Genomic DNA, 19,065 nt, shown 5'->3' with positions numbered 1-19,065 from the left:
TTTTACAAATTTTGAAAATTTTAGCATCAGAAAATAAAACAGACCACTCTATTTTAGGGAAATTATTTGCTTCCTTTTTATTGAAATAGCAGAATTTAATTAATGATGATAAAGAATTTTTTCTGATTATTTACAAAATCATCATTTTATTAAATATTTGAGGAAGAAATGCATAAAAACTGAACTTTAACATGTTTTATCTAGTAATTTTATACTGTGTATTCATGCTTACATCGTGCATCATCAATGACGTCATAGTTTGACGTTTGCGACGTCAGTTGAATCTGTACATGGAATGTTGAGTTTTTTCAGTATTTTGCAAATAAAATTTACCAGTAAAGTCTGCATTTTTAAAAAGCATTATTTCTATGTACCACGGTATTATTCAGTTGCAGTAGAATATGAGATACATGAACATTGTTAACAAACAGGGAAAAACTAAATTATGGCAAAGTTAACATTGTACGTACGTAAGTAAATATATATTCCTATACCTTCATGTAATAATCAATAGCATGTATAAGTAGCTAGTTGTGGGTTTTTTGTCAAACGGTGAATTGCATTAAACGAAAGGAAAGATGCAAGCGATTTTTTTTTTACACAAGTGTTCCTGAATACCGCGGGAGAAAGACAGTAATTTCCACAGTTCTAACATTCATAAGTAGTTCACATGCTATCGTAGATACAGACTAAACGGCGGAAATATAAACTTTGGAGGTTTTTCTTAATCCCCGACAGGCAACAGATTTGTATCAGTATATAGACATGCACAAAAAAGGAAAAAGTACACCATCTTTAATAAAAATGACTTTTTAGCGTTGACTCCCAATCAGTAAAAAGACAATCATTAAACAATGAATTTCAAATTATTTGAATCCATAGACATTATCCCGTAACTTGAAATAAATACATGTATAATTTTTGGACGCCAATGTACATTTAGCCTCTATCTAATTTACTGCATGTTACCTGTACTTAGTTCTTATGTACTTTAGAGAGAGAGAGAGAGAGAGAGAGAGAGAGAGAGAGAGAGAGAGAGAGAGAGAGAAATTTTCTAGTTTTTGTAGTGTTTAGGGAATCAGTATATCAGCAACGTATGTCAATAAACGCATGCATACATGCAAGCATGTATCTATATATGTGAACAAATACTAATCAGTTCTCCTTTTAAAGCGATGTAAAATAACGATGGTGCATTGCTAAATGTTGTGTGCATACAGTCATTGAGATGGCGGCATTTCTTTGATGCCGGCAAAGCGACCCAGTGAACTCTAATGCGGTCGTACTGCAGGGGCGCTTCGGCGGCATGTCTTTGATGGCGGCGATGCGAACTGCTGACAAAAACGAGCTCTATATTTGTACTAAAAAAGCTGTTATTATTTTTATTTATGATAAAAATAAAACGGAAAACAATAAAAACCATCATTTTAAAGGTATAATCGTTAAACAAAACAAAATTAGGGAAGAAAAAATAATCGGCACTCGGGGTTGGAACCCAGGTCGCCTGGGCACAAGTCCAACACTCTAACGACTGAGCTACGCGGACCCTCGCTTCAGTATTTTTGATCTCAAAATCTCGGAAATGCCTGAATCGAATTTAACACGAATTTCATATTCTGAAGTGTTTTAAGCGTCTCTATCGAATAAAAACATAAATAAAATTCAAATCTAAAAATTTGAAAAATTAAGGTTTTTCATTTCCTTCCGGTGACGACCGGAAGTGACGGCGGACGTTCGGATATGCGAAGGGCACTGCGGCCGTTCACTCTCTACCTTCTCTGAAAATTTGAAGGTTCTATCGTAAATACTTTTTGAGAAAAATCGTGAACAAGCAAAAACGTAAAATCTTCAATTTCTCGGTACCGGAAGTGACGACCAAAAAAAGCCCGTGTACTTTTCTTACAAATTTTGTCATGAATAAGATCTGAAAATTTCATGAAAATTGGCTGAAGCGTTTTTGAGAAAACGTGACAGAAAAAAAAAAACAATAAAAATAATAGTGAAAAAGAAACAAAGCAATAACAAGAAGGTCTTCCGTTGGAAACGGAAGACCTTAATTAATTGATTAAATATAAACAAGCTTATAAAACAGGACTATCAACAGTCTCGTTTGAAGTAGTCTTTTCGTAAGTTCTATGGTCGATACAACGACCTTGTCAGCAAATACAATCTTCCACTGGGTCGCTTGCTGACTGAAGTTTTTCATACTAATTGTTAGACCATAATTAATCACCTAATTGTCTAAGAGCACACGGCGGGTGTGACCGGCCAGCAGAGGATCCTCACTCCTAGGCACATGATCCTACCTCTATCTTTTTAGAGGTCCGTGTTGTTCTGCTTTGAATTTGTGTTTCGTGTTAGGGATTTTTGAGATGGAAGACAGTTTGTTATTGCCATTTTTTAAATAATAGGCTTTTGAAGCGAGCTGGGAGTTATTTTTTATCTGGATCAGAATTCACTCCTTTATTTATGGCTCAAAATAAATTAATATCAAAACGGGCTTGGCCCCTGTGGTTTAAAACGAGCGTGTGCAAGGTTTTAATGGTCAATGGCAGTTGATACATGTTAGGGAAAGCGTGAACACACTATCTAAAGGGATCATTTACCAGGTGTTAAAATGCTTCATAAGAAGAAATGGAATGGTTCTACAAGTTAAATTTATGCACAATTTCTGAATTGAATTCATGATTTACTTCCTGAAAATCAAAAATTAGTGTAAAGGTTTCATCGTTAAGATTCAAGTGTGGTTGAATGATGTGGTATGCATAAAACAGGGAAGTTTATTTCGGAGGGTGGGGGGGGGGGGGTAGTTGACAGTCTTTTATCTGAAGTTCTTATTTGGGAGAGTGAAAATAGGTGTAGTAAAATTTACTCAAAGAGATACGTCGCGCATTACACACTTACTCCCTGGTTTAAAGTAAGATAAAAAAGGTTAACTTTTTCCAGTCAGCTGCAACACAAAGAATTAAGGTGGTATGGGACACTTCCATGTTGTGACTTATTGTTTATCGAAATAAACAATAAAACCAAGTGTAATTATATAAGTAATTTTCCCCCCAATTTTGTCACCTATAAGCTTAGTGCAGTGGTTAAGAGGGTTTACTACGAAGCTGTAAGTAATGAGTTCGACAATTTTTACCTCTCCAAATATTTTTAAAAGCTATTTTTGGTTAAATATTGTAAAATGTGAAAGTTCTAAACCGGTGAAAGTATTTTGAATATGATATACTTTAAACCACATTAATATTGACAGATGTTTCACCTTAAGGCCATGTACATGTATATATAATCGATTTCAGTTTAGATTTGCATCCCTGCCCGCTTCTCCAAATATCGAGCCAAGCAGTTGTTATTTTATTCCAATGTTACAAAATAGGTTAAGAAGAGCAATTAAGAAAAAATTACGGACACTGTACATAGAAAAATAAACAAAAACATTTGTTTCAACAAATTAAGCCTATTAATGTGCATATCATTAATAATGCGCATTACAATTGTATTAAGCATATTAATGTGAATTAATGTTACTTCCCGCGCTAACGCGCATTATCATCTAGTTTTTAAGAAAACAATTCAAAAGCTTACCCATATGTTTTCCCTAATAGAACACTGTTTGCGCAATCCGCTGTTATTCCTGCTTAACATCATTATAAGTCAATAGGTCAAAGTAGCGCATGAATAATCAAGGTCACTACTTTTTCTATGTGCTCAAACTAACCTACTTGTGCTGAAACACGCCTTTTAGATATCGTAAAGAAAACATAATTTAGGCATAAAAAATAAACGTATCTGTATTTCGTTATACAAAGTTTTATTCATTCATTTTCTTAAAAAATATAACATTAATTGCGGGGGATATATGATTCATGTTGCGCCTGTAAACATAATGTTTGTGGATCGACATCGTAACGAGGCATTCTTGAAAATTACAATCGCAATTTGTCAATTCAGTTAAAAGTTAAAATTCATTTCTGACTTCATTACAAGCCTCTTTAAAAACTGCAAACGCAAAATCACAGACCTTTCGTGTTTAGTCCATTCAAAGATCACGGTCAAATTTAACTCCTTGTGCTTCTCTGTCCGTTTTGTTCCTTAAAAGAACTTGGAAGTTAAAATTGCTTTCCTCTATAATGTCGGAGGAAAATCGTGTGCCATTGAACCTGATTCTGCGATTGAGTTTCCCCTGAAAATTTCTAATTAGACACTTACTAAACTTTTAATCGCTTTGTTTTCAAACTTCCAACCGCTATGCGACTTCAACAAAAGTGGTACTATTCCGCCAAGCTTCATTTTTTTTTCTTTATTTGTGCAAGTGAATTGTCTTTTCTGTTTCACTTTATTATGATAAAAAAGTGTTGGTTTATCAAAAGTAAAGTCATATTTATTTATTAGGATAATCAAATACTTGCAACATTGTTTTATTATTTTTTGTAAAGTCGTCTTAATCGAAGCGGCTTTTAAGGTCATCACAAAAAAGAAAGTATGGAGCATTGTTATTGTCATGATCACGTGACCAACCCGTATTTATATCCCGATATACATCCAAAAATGATACCTTATTTCTTAAGTATAAGTATAGTCATATAAATTGGCTTGGAACAGTTAACGCTTTTTTAAACACAGCTTCGCAGATTATAAAGCGTATACTGCCTTGACCCAATTTATAATTGTACAAATTGGGTAGCTAATATATTCTTTCTTAAAAACAAAAATGAAAAAAATAAATAACAGAAATTTAAACCAGTATCAATTAAGTACTTATACACTTCTGTGATTGATAATAAAACCTCTACCGATTTATATTTGAATCTTATTGGTTGTAAGATAATACACAATACAAAAAATACAAAAAAGGATGAAAAGCCATCATTTTTAATGAGGATATTTTTGCATATTGTTAATATGGCTTAGCCTTTCTGGTATATGAATTGTTAAAGCTGCTTGGTCCGATTTTTTTGTAATTACAGTATCAAATTTTTTTTCATACAAATCATTTATCTTCGAAAGTTATGGACTTTCTCCTATTTACACCAGCAGAATCAGTCTCCTTTCAAAGTTAGAAATATTGAAAGTTAATAAAGATAATTTCTCTTTGGGCAAACGAAAAAACAAACCAAAATGCATCATGGGAATGTTTAGAAAAGGAAACCGCTTGGTTTCGTCCCCCGAATGATTGGGGTTATTCAACCCGCATGCTATGCATCGATTGTAAAGAAAGCAGACTTAAGAAATATAAGCGAACAAAACGTACACATGTTTATTTGTATTTGTAATTTGTCTGATCATTTCGACCTTAATTTAACGTGGTGTCAAATTCGTAATACAACCATACCCGTCTCGTCGTCAGGGGTGAAATTTAACATGAGGCGAAATAACGCGGTACCTTTTAATGTCGTTTGTTTTGTTAGCAAATTTTGTACGTATTTTTCTTCATTGGAATTTGGCATAATTTACGGGTAAAACTACTGCAATGTGTATTATTATACATATACTAAGCATAGCCATCGTTTAAAAGCGTGCATAAAATTTGATATAAAATCGGACCAAGCAGCTTTAACATTAAAATACTCAATTTCACAGAGCCCTAACTCCAAAACTTCTGTTTCTTATATGAAGGCATATACTTAATGCAATACTTAAACATGATCAGGAAATGCATTTTTACTAAAATCAAAGGACAAAGTAGATTGAATATTATTAATCAGACTTGTCTTATCCTCTTCAAAGTTACAGGCTAAATTAACAACGTGTAAAATTTGATGGTCGGAAGGGACTTATATTAGTTGTAGACTGTTTTTACGGAAAGAAAATGTACTTGTCTCGTACAATCCTACAAACGGTGACTTCTTGTAGTCTTTTAATAAAACAAATGTGGTTATTCCAAATTGACTTACCTGTAATAAGGTTTTACCAAGATTACAGGACTGCTGTTTGGTCCCTTTGTATCAGTACGAATATATGGGTCCACTTTTACTTGAAGAAATACTTTGATTCCTCGACCCATGTCAGTCAATTCACCGTCATTAACATTTGTAAACCTTGAAGTTAACCGTTAACATTATAGAACATGTTTTAAGAGACAAAAAATATTCTGGCACAATATAATTACTTTACATTACATGATGCTTGTAAATTATTAAAATGTCACCCAAATTACACATTTACACTTATTTTGTGTAGGTAAAAAAAAAAACCTCACTGCATTGTAAATTATATATAAATGATATATATATATATATTAGTATCATATTTACATCAATTAAAATTCTTATTTTGTGTACTTTTGCTTTGGATAACTTTTAACGCACTTCAAAAGTTTTCAACCGTGTACTCATACACTTGTATAATGTTTGCATGCATATAAAAAACCTTCACATCTACTACAAACCTTAAAAATGTAATTTATACTAAACTACCAAAATGTTCTAAAATTTGAATGTTCTGTTTTAATCAAAACAAAGATGATCAGAAATAGAAACGTTGCAAAAGGTTGACTTACATTATATCAAATCGATGTTTTGAGGCGCTGCTCGTATTTACGAGTAAATTAATCTCTGAACTTTCCAATTCCCAGCCCTCATGTTCGTTTACCATAAGAACAACATCTTTAATTTTGTTGTTTATGTTAAGTGTGAGGTTTTTGTTATCAAAGTCATCATTTTGTCCTTTCCCTTCTCTTTCATATGACCAACTTCCAAATGCTTCTGGATCATTTGTATCAATTATGTACTGCTTTCGTCGTTCTGTTACGTCCAATCCTTCGTCTTTTTTAGTGCAGTTGTAGCATGGACCTTGATGAAGTTTCCAGCCATTTAAGAAATAAAGTTTGACCTAGACATAAAAAAACAACAATAATAATAATAACTAGACTCTTGTTGCTATAGCAACAAGAAGGTCTTCCGTTCCTCATGTATTAATCTGAACAAAAAATCCATTTGTAAACAGAAAATGGATATTATATATACTGTAAAGGAATTCCCAAGAAATAAACAAAACAAAAAGACAAAATGTCAATTTTGGAGTACTTTCTGTGACGAACGGAAGCTACGCCAGATCAAACAGAACATAGTAAACATAACTCCATACATTGTTTTGTCTTTCTTCAAATTTTGGATGTTCAAGATTTTGTTAGTTATAATATTTCGTTAAGAAAAAGTTTTTGTCTCGGGACCGGAAACGAACAAACGAAAGTGATTTAAGAAATTGAAAGAAGATATTTTATTACATTTACCTACGGTACGTTACTGTTCATCACATTAAGTAAAATGTTTAAAAAAAATTAAAAGTGAAAAAAAAACTTCTATTGCTTGAACGTTTCGATTGAGAACCGGAAGTAATGTACAACAAGATGAAACCCGTTAAACACATGTTCAACCAAATGTCCATTATCCATATAATTTTTTGGTCTTGATCTCTCACAGTTTTTGAGATCTCGTCGGTACTTTGTTTTTAAAAAAGAAGGCTACCTGAGATATTTGATATGTCTCACCGGAAGTAAAACGTTTTTGTTTTTCTACCTTGACGTTTTGTATGTCTATAGCTAATATTTTACTTCCATGCTAAGTAAACAAAATATTTAAAAAAAAATCAAAATTTGGTGAACTTCCTGTGACGACCGGAAGTTACGCCGGGTAAACAAAATAGTTTTAACACATGTTAATACATAGGTCTATCATCCCACAAAGTTAAGTTGTTCAAGTCGTTACCGTTTTTGAGATCTTGTTGAAATAAGGTTTTTTTGTCTCGAGACAGGAAACGGACAAACGGAAGTGTTCAATGTAAATTGTATTAATTATTTCTTGTATACTTGCCCGTTGTACATTTTTGTAAATCAAACTAACTACAAATATCAAAGAAAAACAGTTTAACTGATAAACAACTTGATTTGTTTGAACTCTTCCTGTGTGGACCGGAAGGAACGGAAGACCAAATGAAACCCGTTAAACACATGTTCAATCAAATGTCCATCATCTATGTAAGTTTTGTGTCTTGGTCTCACACAGTTTCTGATATCTTGTGGGTACTTTGTTTTTAAAAAAGAAGGCTACCTGAGATATTTGATATGTATCACCGGAACTAGAATTTTGTTGTTGTTGTTGTTTTCTTTTACCATGGGTAGATGACCATTGGTATTTCGATAGCTTATATGTTACTTCCACGCAAAGTAAACAAAATAATTTTAAAAAATTGAAATTGGGTGTACTTCCTGTGACGACCGGAAGTAACGCCGGATAAAACAAAATAGTGTTAACACATGTACATACATCGGTCTATTATCCCACAAAGTTTGTTTGTTCTAGTCGTTATCTTTTTTGAGATCTTGTTGAAATAAGGTTTTTCGTTTCGGGACAGGAAACGGACAGACGGAAGTGCTCAATAAAAATTTAATTTTTAATTTTTTGTTTACTTGCCTATCTTTCATTGTTATTTATCAAAGTAACTAAAACCTCGAATGAAAACAGGTAAATGGATAAACAGCTTGATTTGTTTGAACTCTACCGGTGTGGACCGGAAGTGACGGTCGACAAAATGAAACTGTTTGAACACATCTTTAATCAATTATCTATCATCCATTGAAGTTTCGTGCTTTGATCACTTATAGTTTCTGAGATTTCGTGGGTACAAAATGTGTTTTAAAAAAGCTACCTGAGATAATTGAGATATCTCACCGGAAGTAGAATTTTTTTGTTGATTTAACTTTGCAACGATAAGGTATGCATAGATTTATACTTAAATATTTATTCTATGAAAAAGGATTTAAATAAGTAAAAAAAATTATTTTTGAAGTGCTTCCAGTGCCGACCGGAAGATACGACGAAAAAAAAATAGTTTAAAACATCTACAGCTATAGGTCTATCATCCCACAAAGTTTCGTATCCAAGTTCTTGCCGATTCTGAGATCTCGAGGGAACAAGCTTTTTGACACGGGACAGGAAACGGACGACCAGAAATGAATTTTGAAACAATGAAAAAAATCCTCGAGATATTATCATTCTCTATTATCCCTGAAAATTTCAGGGAAATCTATCAAGCCATCTCTGAGAAAATCTGCCGACAAAAAAGGGGGGAAAGAAAGAAAGAAAGAACTTAAGGTACTTCACTACACCGAGACTTATACTTTTTAAGACACTACGTCACAAGATGGCGATTTAAATGTTTTGTTAAACTGTTTGTATCAGTCGATTCAGATGTATATCTTCATAGCTCAGTGGTTAAAGTACCAGTATTGTAAACCGCAGGTCATGAGATCGAATCCACCTGGGGCTTTTGTTTATGTTTACTGAATGAAATTTTTTAACACATCATTTTTTAACTAAAATTGCACATTTTTTCGCCTATTAGACATATATACTTCTTATTCATCATGCTTTCTATCATAATCAAGTAATTTTCTGCTGATTTGAGAAACTTTTTCAAGGTGTAGTGAGGCACCTTAATAAAAAGAAACATTACAATAACTATAAGGTCTTCCGTTGGAAACGGAAGACCTTAAAAATAAGAAACACTACAATCACTATAAGGTCTTTCATTGAAACGGAAAACCTTAAAAACCTTACAATCACTATAAGGTCTTCCGTTGGACACGGAAGACCTTAACTAGACACGATCACGTTGCGAGCAACGAGGAGGTCTTCCGTCCGATTTAAGAACTTGAGATACATGAAGGTATGACCTTGACTTTGCTTTTTAACAGCTACACATGTTTTAAAAATAAAAGAAGGGGTCTTCATTTTCAGGGCAAAAACTATTTTATTTCCGTTGTGAGCACTCTGGATAAAAACATTTAGATCCCTCTTTGTTCCTAATTTGAGGGACCATCCCCATTTTCTTCATATCAAATGAAGAAAATTATTTCTCCAAACACATTTCGTGCAACAAGTGGTTAGAAATCTGTTTCCAGGGTTTTCCATATTTGAAATAAATTTGGACCCCTCTTGGTCCCCAATTTTAGGGAATAGATCCTTTTTCTTGATATTTAATGAAAGGGAATTTAAAACTAAACAGATTTTGTTTATCAAGTGTGTAGACATTTGTTACTGTTCTTTAGATATCTGAGATTGTTTAGGGACCGATCCCTGATCTCCTTCTATTGGGACCGTTTAACGAAATTTTGATACTTAAATTCATTTTTGAGCATCTTTTCTTTAACTGCTTACCAAAATATTTTTCCTTTAAGAGATATAGATGATCAAAGTTTTGATATTCTGACCCCTAGAAACCCTAATGTTGTTACACACGAGAAAAATATTATATCGTATTGGTACATGACAGTAAGACCCCTTTTTCGTGGTATTAAATGAAAAAAAAAATTAAAACTTTATACTTTAACAAAATTTTGTGCAAAAAGTGTTTAAAAATTATATACCGTTCTCGAGATATTTGGAAAAGAATATTTTAGGAGCCGACCCTATAACTCCTTTTAGGGACCGGTTAATTAAGAAATGATGGTTGCATATTGTTAAGCACATTTTTTTTAGCATCTTTTGTTCAACATTGCTTTTCAAATTCGTTCTCCATTTTTAGATATTGAAGATCAACATATCTGACTTCTGGCCCCTTAACATCCCTAATTAAATCAAAAGTTCTGCCTTCTGGCCCCTTCAAATCCCTACTCATGTAACAAGGGTGTAAACAATTGTCATTTATATGTTGCTATTGTTTCGATGAACATAATAGTTTCTATAATATATTACAAATATTTCACAAGTGCAAAGTTATTATCAAAAGACTTCTAGCCTTTTGAAATACCCAATTACGTAACATTTATCATATATGGATGCATAACTTGATGATTAACATTTTTGGTTCTTAAACATATTACAAAATATTTCTCAGTAAAGTGCTATGGAAGAAAGACTTCAGAGCCTTTCTGGCCCCTAAATTGAGGGGTCATCCCCTTTTTTGATGAAAGGTCTTTTGATATCAAACATATTTTGTTCAACAAGTATTTAGAAATTCGTTACCGTTCTTGAGCTATCTGGGAGAGAACGTTTTAGGGGCTGGCCCCATATCTCCTTATCGGGGCCACAAAACGAAATTATAATGGTTGAATATTGTGTAGAACATCATTATAAGCATCTTTTATTCTATATTGCTTATCAAGATATTTGTCATTTATATGGTATAAGTGATCGAAACGTTGGACGTCTGACCCCTTAAAACCCCTATTTACATAACGCATGAATTTTTTTTATAACGTTGATTTAAATTTTTGTAGGATAAACATTTTTGTTTCTTAAACATATTACAAAATATTTCTCAGTAAAGTGCTATGACTGAAAGACTTCAGAGACGTTTTGGACCTTAAATTTATTCGATAAAAAAGATACATAAAGAAAACCAAGAAAAATCACTACATTTTTTATATCTCAATTTTCGGGTCCAGGCGATTTTTTGCGTCAGACATAAATGATACACTTAAGACAAAACTACAGTAATTCGTCTACAATTCCTGAAAGTTTGAATTTGTTATCTTTTGTCGTTTAGGAGGAGTACGACGGACAAGCTGACCCTTTAAAAATCGCTAAAACATCAATATCTCTGAAACAGAAATGACGTAATTGAATAAAAAATTTCCAATAAGGTTCAAATCAATATCTATCAGATCTGAACGTTTCTTGAAAATCGGCCGAGCCATTTCCGAAAACTTGCGTGCACAAAATTTGTAAGAAAAAAAAAGAAAGAAAAAAATATTAATAGGGAAGAAGAAACCGAAGAAAAACAAAACGGTCTTTAGTTGGAAACGGAAGACCTTAATAAATTTTTAACAGTGGTGTAATTATGGAGTGCATATTTACTTTAAAAAGTTCATCTCCACTTCCCGTCCAATCCCCATCCGCTTCACTAAAGATTATGATTTTAAAATTTCCAGTAAAGACCGTGATGCGCTTCTTAAAACCACAGCCACTTCACCCCATAAAAACCCCTGAACCTGGGATATTGAATTTCACTATTTTTTCTCTCAAAATAGTTTGCCTCCTTGAGGCCCAGAGACATAAATATTATTAACCTGTGCCATTTGAACACAATCCTTAGACCTGAGCCTCTTACCCAGGGTCATAAATTTTGCAGGTTTTAAAAAGGCTTCTTTGTTTATAATAATTAAATTTTCCGCTGAATTCTTTGTAATAGTGAAGAATTTCACAATTTTTGTTCCAACCCATCTAAACTGCCACACACAAATTTGGTCTAGATAGTTCTTCAGAAGAACAGAATAAGTCACCCAAGTGACTCAGTTGACCTCATAAAATAATGATAATGCATGGTATAAAGATAAATCTCTATAAATAATTTAATGACTTACTCAATGTGAAACAAATAACCCAAGTCGAATTATCTATTTACCTACAGGGAATGTAAAATTATATAAAGGTTATCAAATATGCAGATGATCTTTACTGAAAACAATTTGGCATTGCCAGGAATCAAATTTTTAGATTAATATTTTCATCTATTAAGTAAATGTTGAGTTTCAAATTACGAATGGAATTTTATCAAGAGTAATGCAAAATCAATAACGTTTGTAGATTAACACGATTTATTTCTATTTATAAGATTATCTTTAAATTACTTTCTTGAAAGTAACTTATAATTAAACAAACTGACCAGGATTTGTCCAGGAACATCGGTGTGGTTTGTGCTGTAACTCATGCAGCCTCCGTATAGTCCCAGCGCCTTACTCCAAGTCAGACAAGCAACAATCAGACATTGCAACGGTTTCATTGCAAGTGGTATTGATCTTTACTAAGAATCTTTATATAAAACAAAGAAACTTAAATAATAATTTTGAATTCTTTCATGTAACACCAATATCTTATTTTTCATATTTGTTCTATAAATATCTACTTATTGGCACATCTTTCATTACCCTTGCATTAAATAAAAGAATAACCCACAAACAAAAGATGCAATGGCGTGATAATAAGTAGTGTAAATATTCTCGCATTAGACTTTGTTCCGATATCAAAAATAAGATATTTATGTTTCAGCTTTAAATATTAAAATAATTACCTCTCAGACTTCCTACTCGTTTCCTGATAACTGCATTTCAATTGCTTAGTTTTATCGTTTAAAGGGTATCATATATGTCTAGCATATTGCTATTGATTAAAGCCCTTATATGCCCTTTTATTGATAGTGTAACTAACTTTTCTTCTAGTCATGATTGCACTGTTTACTTAGCGATTATCTTGTCAGTGCCTTTTCAATTGAGATGATTAAGTAAACGTCCGAAACTTGTCTCTGGATTAAAAGATCAGGGGTTTAACAATTCAGACAATCGGGTTAAATTCAAGTAATGTGGACAAATTTATCTTACAATTCTCTACAAATAAGCGGTTTTATGGCAATCAGAAATCTTTTCTATAATGAATATATATATACGTTATGTATATACAATATATATAAGTTTAATTTACTGTCATAGTTATACAGTGTTATGAATTCTAGTCATTATGTAGTTATATGTATCGTGATTTTACTTTGTTTGTTTTTTATATAAATTTAGTTAAAATATAATTTTTATGATACATGTACCATTAGATACTATTTTTACACCGTACATATTTAGCTCGTGAGCTATTCTGATCAACATGTGTTTGTTGTCTGTCGTCGTTGGCGTTATCGTACATTTTTCGCGTTTTCTTGTTCCCGGAATAACTCAGTCGATTTTAACCAAACTTGGCACAAAGCTTTGTTGGGTAATTTTTCACGTTTCTTCAAATTAAGGGCCAGGATCCCTTGAAAGGGAAACCAATAGCTTACAGCTTCTAATGTGTAAAATTATCTAAATTTGAAATATGAGGTTTGCTCAAATGTTATATCGTTGGAATTGCATAGTGTTGCCGTATTACTGGGAGGGTGGGTTGGGTTGAGAAAACAAGGGATAAGAATGTATATTAGGTTAGTCATGATAAATTTTTGGTGTTATTATCACTCTCAAACCATATATGATATAATTATTTGAAAAATGATAATATAGTAATTAATAAGTTAACAATACAATAAAGCAAACACATTTGTACTAAATATTGAAGTCAAATTAAAGTCAGGATCAAGATCCTCAAATGCATAAACAAACAATGAAATCCGAAAGTGAAAGTCGGAAAGCCAAATGCCATTCAGTCTTCATCTGTTTATTGCAGCTGATAAACGATCTCTAAGAACTAGCTTCTGTTCGCCATATCAGCAACAGATGACGTTAAAATAGGGTGGATAATTACTTGATATTACAAAAAAGGGAAATCAACTGTTTCAGGAAACATGTTCCGACTTTATAGTCTTAAATGGTATGCTTCATGTATGAACTGAAAATTTATGCAAAAATATTTAGAGCAATTTCATACAATTTTATAATTTTTTTAAAGTTTAAATAGAATTGAATAGTTTATTTTCAGACAGGCATTTTCAAACTAAGTCAACATAAACTGTACTCGCTAAACGTCATTTTAATACGTGTTTCAAATAATCAAATGTCAGATTTCTCTGTCACTAGTCTCATTTTATCTTTGAAGTTCCTGATAACTTATCTATAAGGATCAACAGTAATACGTATAATTTCTATTCGCATAGCCATTTTCAGAGCACTTGTGTCTTGTGGGGGTGGTTAATAAACACGGTCCGTAAAATAACCCCATAACAAGAAATCCTAAGTGTGGAGATCAGGTGAGTGTGATGGCTATACTATGTTCAAACGACAGATATGAACTGTTCTCCAAACTTCTCACACTGCCATCAAGGACAACTTTTGCATTGGAGTATGGCCATTCTGCTGAAGCCATGCATTGTACTTTTTCTATCTCTTCTCCTTAGCCCAGGGAGAAATTTTGTTTTTAAAATAGTCTGATAACATTGCGACCTAACTGTTGTGTTTATCATTCTTGTCATAGAAAATGGGACCTATAATACCAGGGTGTGAAAGGATTCATTACCCAATGCTGCCCACAATATAGCTTTCTGACAATGATGTGGTCTTCTTCATAAAATTCAGGTTTTGAAGTTCCCCAGAAACGCATGTTCTGCTCGTTAACATGTCTATACATAATGAAATGTGCTCCATTATAAAACCATATGACGTCGGTTAAAGTAATGTTTGCTATCATCCACTGTGCAAAAGTTTAACGTGACTGTATCTTTTAGATGTTGCATTCTCCAGTTTTTTATGGTGTGAATTTTAAATGGTATTTTAAACTTCGATATACAGATGAAAAACAGATTTCTAACAGATTTCGTTGGAGTTTCCTGGATAATTGTCTTTTTCATTTTCAATATCTGATCGCCCTGTCCTCAGTCTTCAAGGCGTATCTTTTCTTCTGTCACGGATTGTCCCGTGCTGCCCAAATTTAGTTACAATTTGGGAATTACACTGCACATTATCTCTTAAACTAATTTAAAATTAATTAGTGAGTTCATGCACAAGTTTCAGTCTCCCTAGATCTGATAAATTGTCAACACGAATAACCCAATACTCCTGTTTTGTCGGTAATATTCGATGGGTTTGTTTTGATTGTGTTCTAATGAGCCTTGCTGAGAAACCAAAGCACTTACTATTTTTCAAAAATTCTCAGTAGTTTTGGCAAATTATTGTTAACAACGTGGATTTAAATAATAAAACAAAGTACTGATTTTTTTTCAAGAGTACAAGATCTGACGAAATGAGGAATTTACCTTGACCTATCATTAATGATTAAATGCCTCTAAATATGGAATAAGAAATATGGGTAACCTAGAATGTGATACTGTATAAAGTTGTACATGTATGTCCAGGTGGGTATATCCCTCTAACTATTTTTAGAATCGGTAGGACAACTAAGTAGTGCTTTTAAACAAAATAGTCCGTACTTGCAGAGTGTATATACATTTATTGGGACATTTTAAATCAGAATGCTTGACACATGTCAGAAAAGAGGATTTGCAATTTTTAAAACAAGTGTCAAAATTGAATTATCATTTGAAGAAAAGAATTGAAATTGTTTGATGTACACCCTTTCCAAAACTGGGAAATTCCCTACTTTTACTTTCATTTTCAGAGTTTTTCAGTACAGACGCATTTTGCCGGAAAACGAATCTGACTCCAAACCACGAAATTTTAATAGGAAAGAGACAATTTGATGAGCTTTCATTCAAGAGGTCCCTCGTTGCTGAACGAAAATTAGGGCCGGAGCTATGAACCATAACGTTAACATTACCGCCTATGGAAAATGCATTAGTGGACTATACCCATATTGAGCTCCATGCTGGTAAGGCATATTTTTTGTTTATTTGCAATTATTATGATGAACGTGCATTTTTCTTTTGTACATCTTCTCATTTATGTGAATAAACTAAATTTCCAACAAGTTCAACAAGTTTAATCATTTTAATAGCATATTTTCCAAGAAAATATCCGTCACAACACCCCTCCCCCCTTCGGAATTTTCAAAAAACCAATTTAAATTAAAGAAATTGTGTTTTTAACTTGAATGTAATTTATTTTGAGTTTTTACATTTAAAAAAATGAAAATGTAGGTGTGTTTCTAATTATATATGAGTTTAGAAGACATTTTTATAAATTTTGAGACCAAATATCACTTTGGGTTTTTAGTGCGATCATTTCAAGCGAGCAAAAGTGAAAGTAGAAAAGCAGAAAGTTTCCGGTGAGGAAAAATACTTCATTCTAGCAGTGTCCAGCTATCTAAGATTAGTTTGCATTGTAAGGGAATTGTATTAGTGTCCGGTAGGTTCCAATTCTATATTTATGATGATAGATTTGCATTAAATTTGAGTAAATTAATTTGTCATGCATGTGACATGACTATGTACCGAAGATATAGGTATGTAGAAGCCTACCATGTTGGTTAGTACTTACACCACAAAATCTATCTTTGTTTATCATAATAAAAATTGAATGAAATTATCAGTAATCATATTTAGTAGATATTTACTAGTATTTATTTATTCATACTATTGAAGAAATAGATCAAAATGTTGGGATGGGGGTTGATATTGCTTATTATTGGAGGGGGGGGGGGGGGTCGGTGTTGGTCTTTAGGCTGTATAGATGTGTTGTGCATGAAGATGTAGTTATTGTTGCCTATCTGTTCTCTCTTTCTGTATCTTCCCCCCTCTCTAATTCTCTCTGTCTCTCTCTGTCTGTACTCTGTCTGTCTGTCTGTCTGTCTGTCTCTCTCTCTCTCTCTCTTTCAACATATGGCTGTTTTTGACATGGAATTGCAAATGTTGGGAATAGTGTTTGATAATGTAGAATTTAATTCAAAACATTTCATTTTAGATAACATGTAAATTGAAATGGAAGTCTTCTTCAAAGAATAAAACACAACAATGAGCCACACTTGATGTAAGTAAAATTCATTTTTGTAACTTCACTCGTCCAAGTTTAAAAGAAGGAACGTATAAAAACTATATACCCTGCATGGCCAGTATTTTACATGCAGATAATTTAGAATATTATAGATCCTGGGAAACTTTACATTGATTATACATATTTCACAGACTTTGCAGGTATTTCTTGTTCTTCTGGATTTTGAACTTTAGTTAAATGTAGACTCTCTTCCACAGGATATGTCTTTTGATAATTTTTGTTAAATTTGTTACCATGGTAACAATATACAAGAGTAAAAGAAAAAATCCTTATTAGCAAGTTTCTTTTCCCTATGACATATTTTTAATGAGTTAGGTCATGGTGCATTTGTTCCGAAATTAGGCATAAATAAAAGTTCAGCAAATATTACACTTATATGAGTAAAAACAACTTATCACTATGACGTCATTATGACGTCATAGGTGAGGTAATCTCAAGCTAGCATCAAAATGGAGCAAAAACTGAATTGAGGGCCTCACATTATAGAGTCATATAACTTTATTATTTATAAACCAATACATACATGTAATACCTTGATGGATAGGGAAATTCCTATACTTTTCTATTTTACCTTTTTCGTGGTGTTTGAAAACAATTCTCTTTTGTAACTAAAGAAAAACTCATGATTTTTACGACAACAATTTTATAAAATCAGACATAATTGAGCTTTTTCATAAGAATATGAACAAAATAAATTTGGTAAAATATTGAATGTTTATGTTTTACATGTATTTTAATCCTTGAGATTAAAGTTTCCTCAATTTATGCAATTTGAAGAGCATCGAGTGCCTATGAGCTATATGTTGTTTAGGTAAATTATGACTGGACTGTTTCTTCAAATTTCATGCATGTGTATCAATGCTGCAAAATCCATAGTTATGTATTGAATTTTTCCAAATTTGGAATCATAGTTCTGTATAGTGTCTAGAGTGAATATATAAGCTAAGAATTGTAAATAACCACAATGACTGTTTTATATTGGGTATATCCCTCTAACTATTTTTAGAATCGGTAGGACAACAAAGTAGTGCCTTTAAGCAAAATAGTCCCTATACTTGCAGAGTATATACATTTATTGGGACATTTTAAATCAGAATGCTTGACACATGTCAGAAAAGAGGATTTGCAATTTTTAAAACAAGTGTCAAAATTGAATTATCATTTGAAGAAAAGAATTGAAATTGTTTGATGTACACCCTTTCCAAAACTGAGAAATTCCCTACTTTTACTTTCATTTTCAGAGTTTTTCAATACAGACGCATTTTGCCGGAAAACGAATCTGACTTCAAACCACGAAATTTTAACAGGAAAGAGACAATTTGATGAGCTTTCATTCAAGAGGTCCCTCGTTGCTGAACGAAAATTAGGGCCGGAGCTATGAACCATAACGTTAACATTACCGCCTATGGAAAATGCATTAGTGGACTATACCCAGGTGAAATCCTTCGATATACAACAAAGATCTGAATGTCAAAAAGACATCTTTTTCTCTATTAATATGATTTTTTATGTAAAATTAATTTCACGAGAAATCAATGATTAAAGAAAACTTTCAATTAACGTTAGTCAAAATTGCATAAATGGCAAGGTGGATAAGTATTTTCCATCAATTTCATAAAAAAAAACGAAGAAATCAAATATTTATTTATTTAGTAAGTAAGAAACCAATATATTTTGCTTACAAATTGTAGATTCTCAGAGTTTGA

The 19,065-nt window shown here is 32.5% G+C and overlaps 2 long non-coding RNA genes across 3 annotated transcripts; one reads left to right on the top strand and one right to left on the bottom strand.

Moving 5' to 3' along the window:
* Positions 1-5,900: 5,900 nt before the first annotated feature.
* On the bottom strand, positions 5,901-13,074 carry LOC136276637 (uncharacterized). The gene is made up of 4 exons (XR_010715178.1): positions 13,012-13,074; positions 12,607-12,752; positions 6,500-6,831; positions 5,901-6,038 (listed from the first exon to the last, which is right to left on the bottom strand). It is a non-coding gene; the product is annotated as an uncharacterized lncRNA (long non-coding RNA).
* Positions 13,075-16,079: 3,005 nt separating this feature from the next.
* Positions 16,080-18,792, top strand: LOC117690825 (uncharacterized). 2 transcript variants are annotated; one of them, XR_010714844.1, is made up of 4 exons: positions 16,080-16,238; positions 16,583-16,714; positions 17,270-17,335; positions 18,601-18,792. It is a non-coding gene; the product is annotated as an uncharacterized lncRNA (long non-coding RNA). The 2 variants fall into 2 exon arrangements; XR_010714843.1 differs by lacking the exon at positions 16,583-16,714.
* Positions 18,793-19,065: the final 273 nt, after the last annotated feature.

The sequence above is a fragment of the Magallana gigas genome, chromosome 6 (genome assembly GCF_963853765.1).
Source record: "Magallana gigas chromosome 6, xbMagGiga1.1, whole genome shotgun sequence".
Lineage (NCBI taxonomy): Eukaryota > Metazoa > Mollusca > Bivalvia > Ostreida > Ostreidae > Magallana > Magallana gigas.
This window is presented reverse-complemented; position numbering and strand designations above follow the sequence as displayed.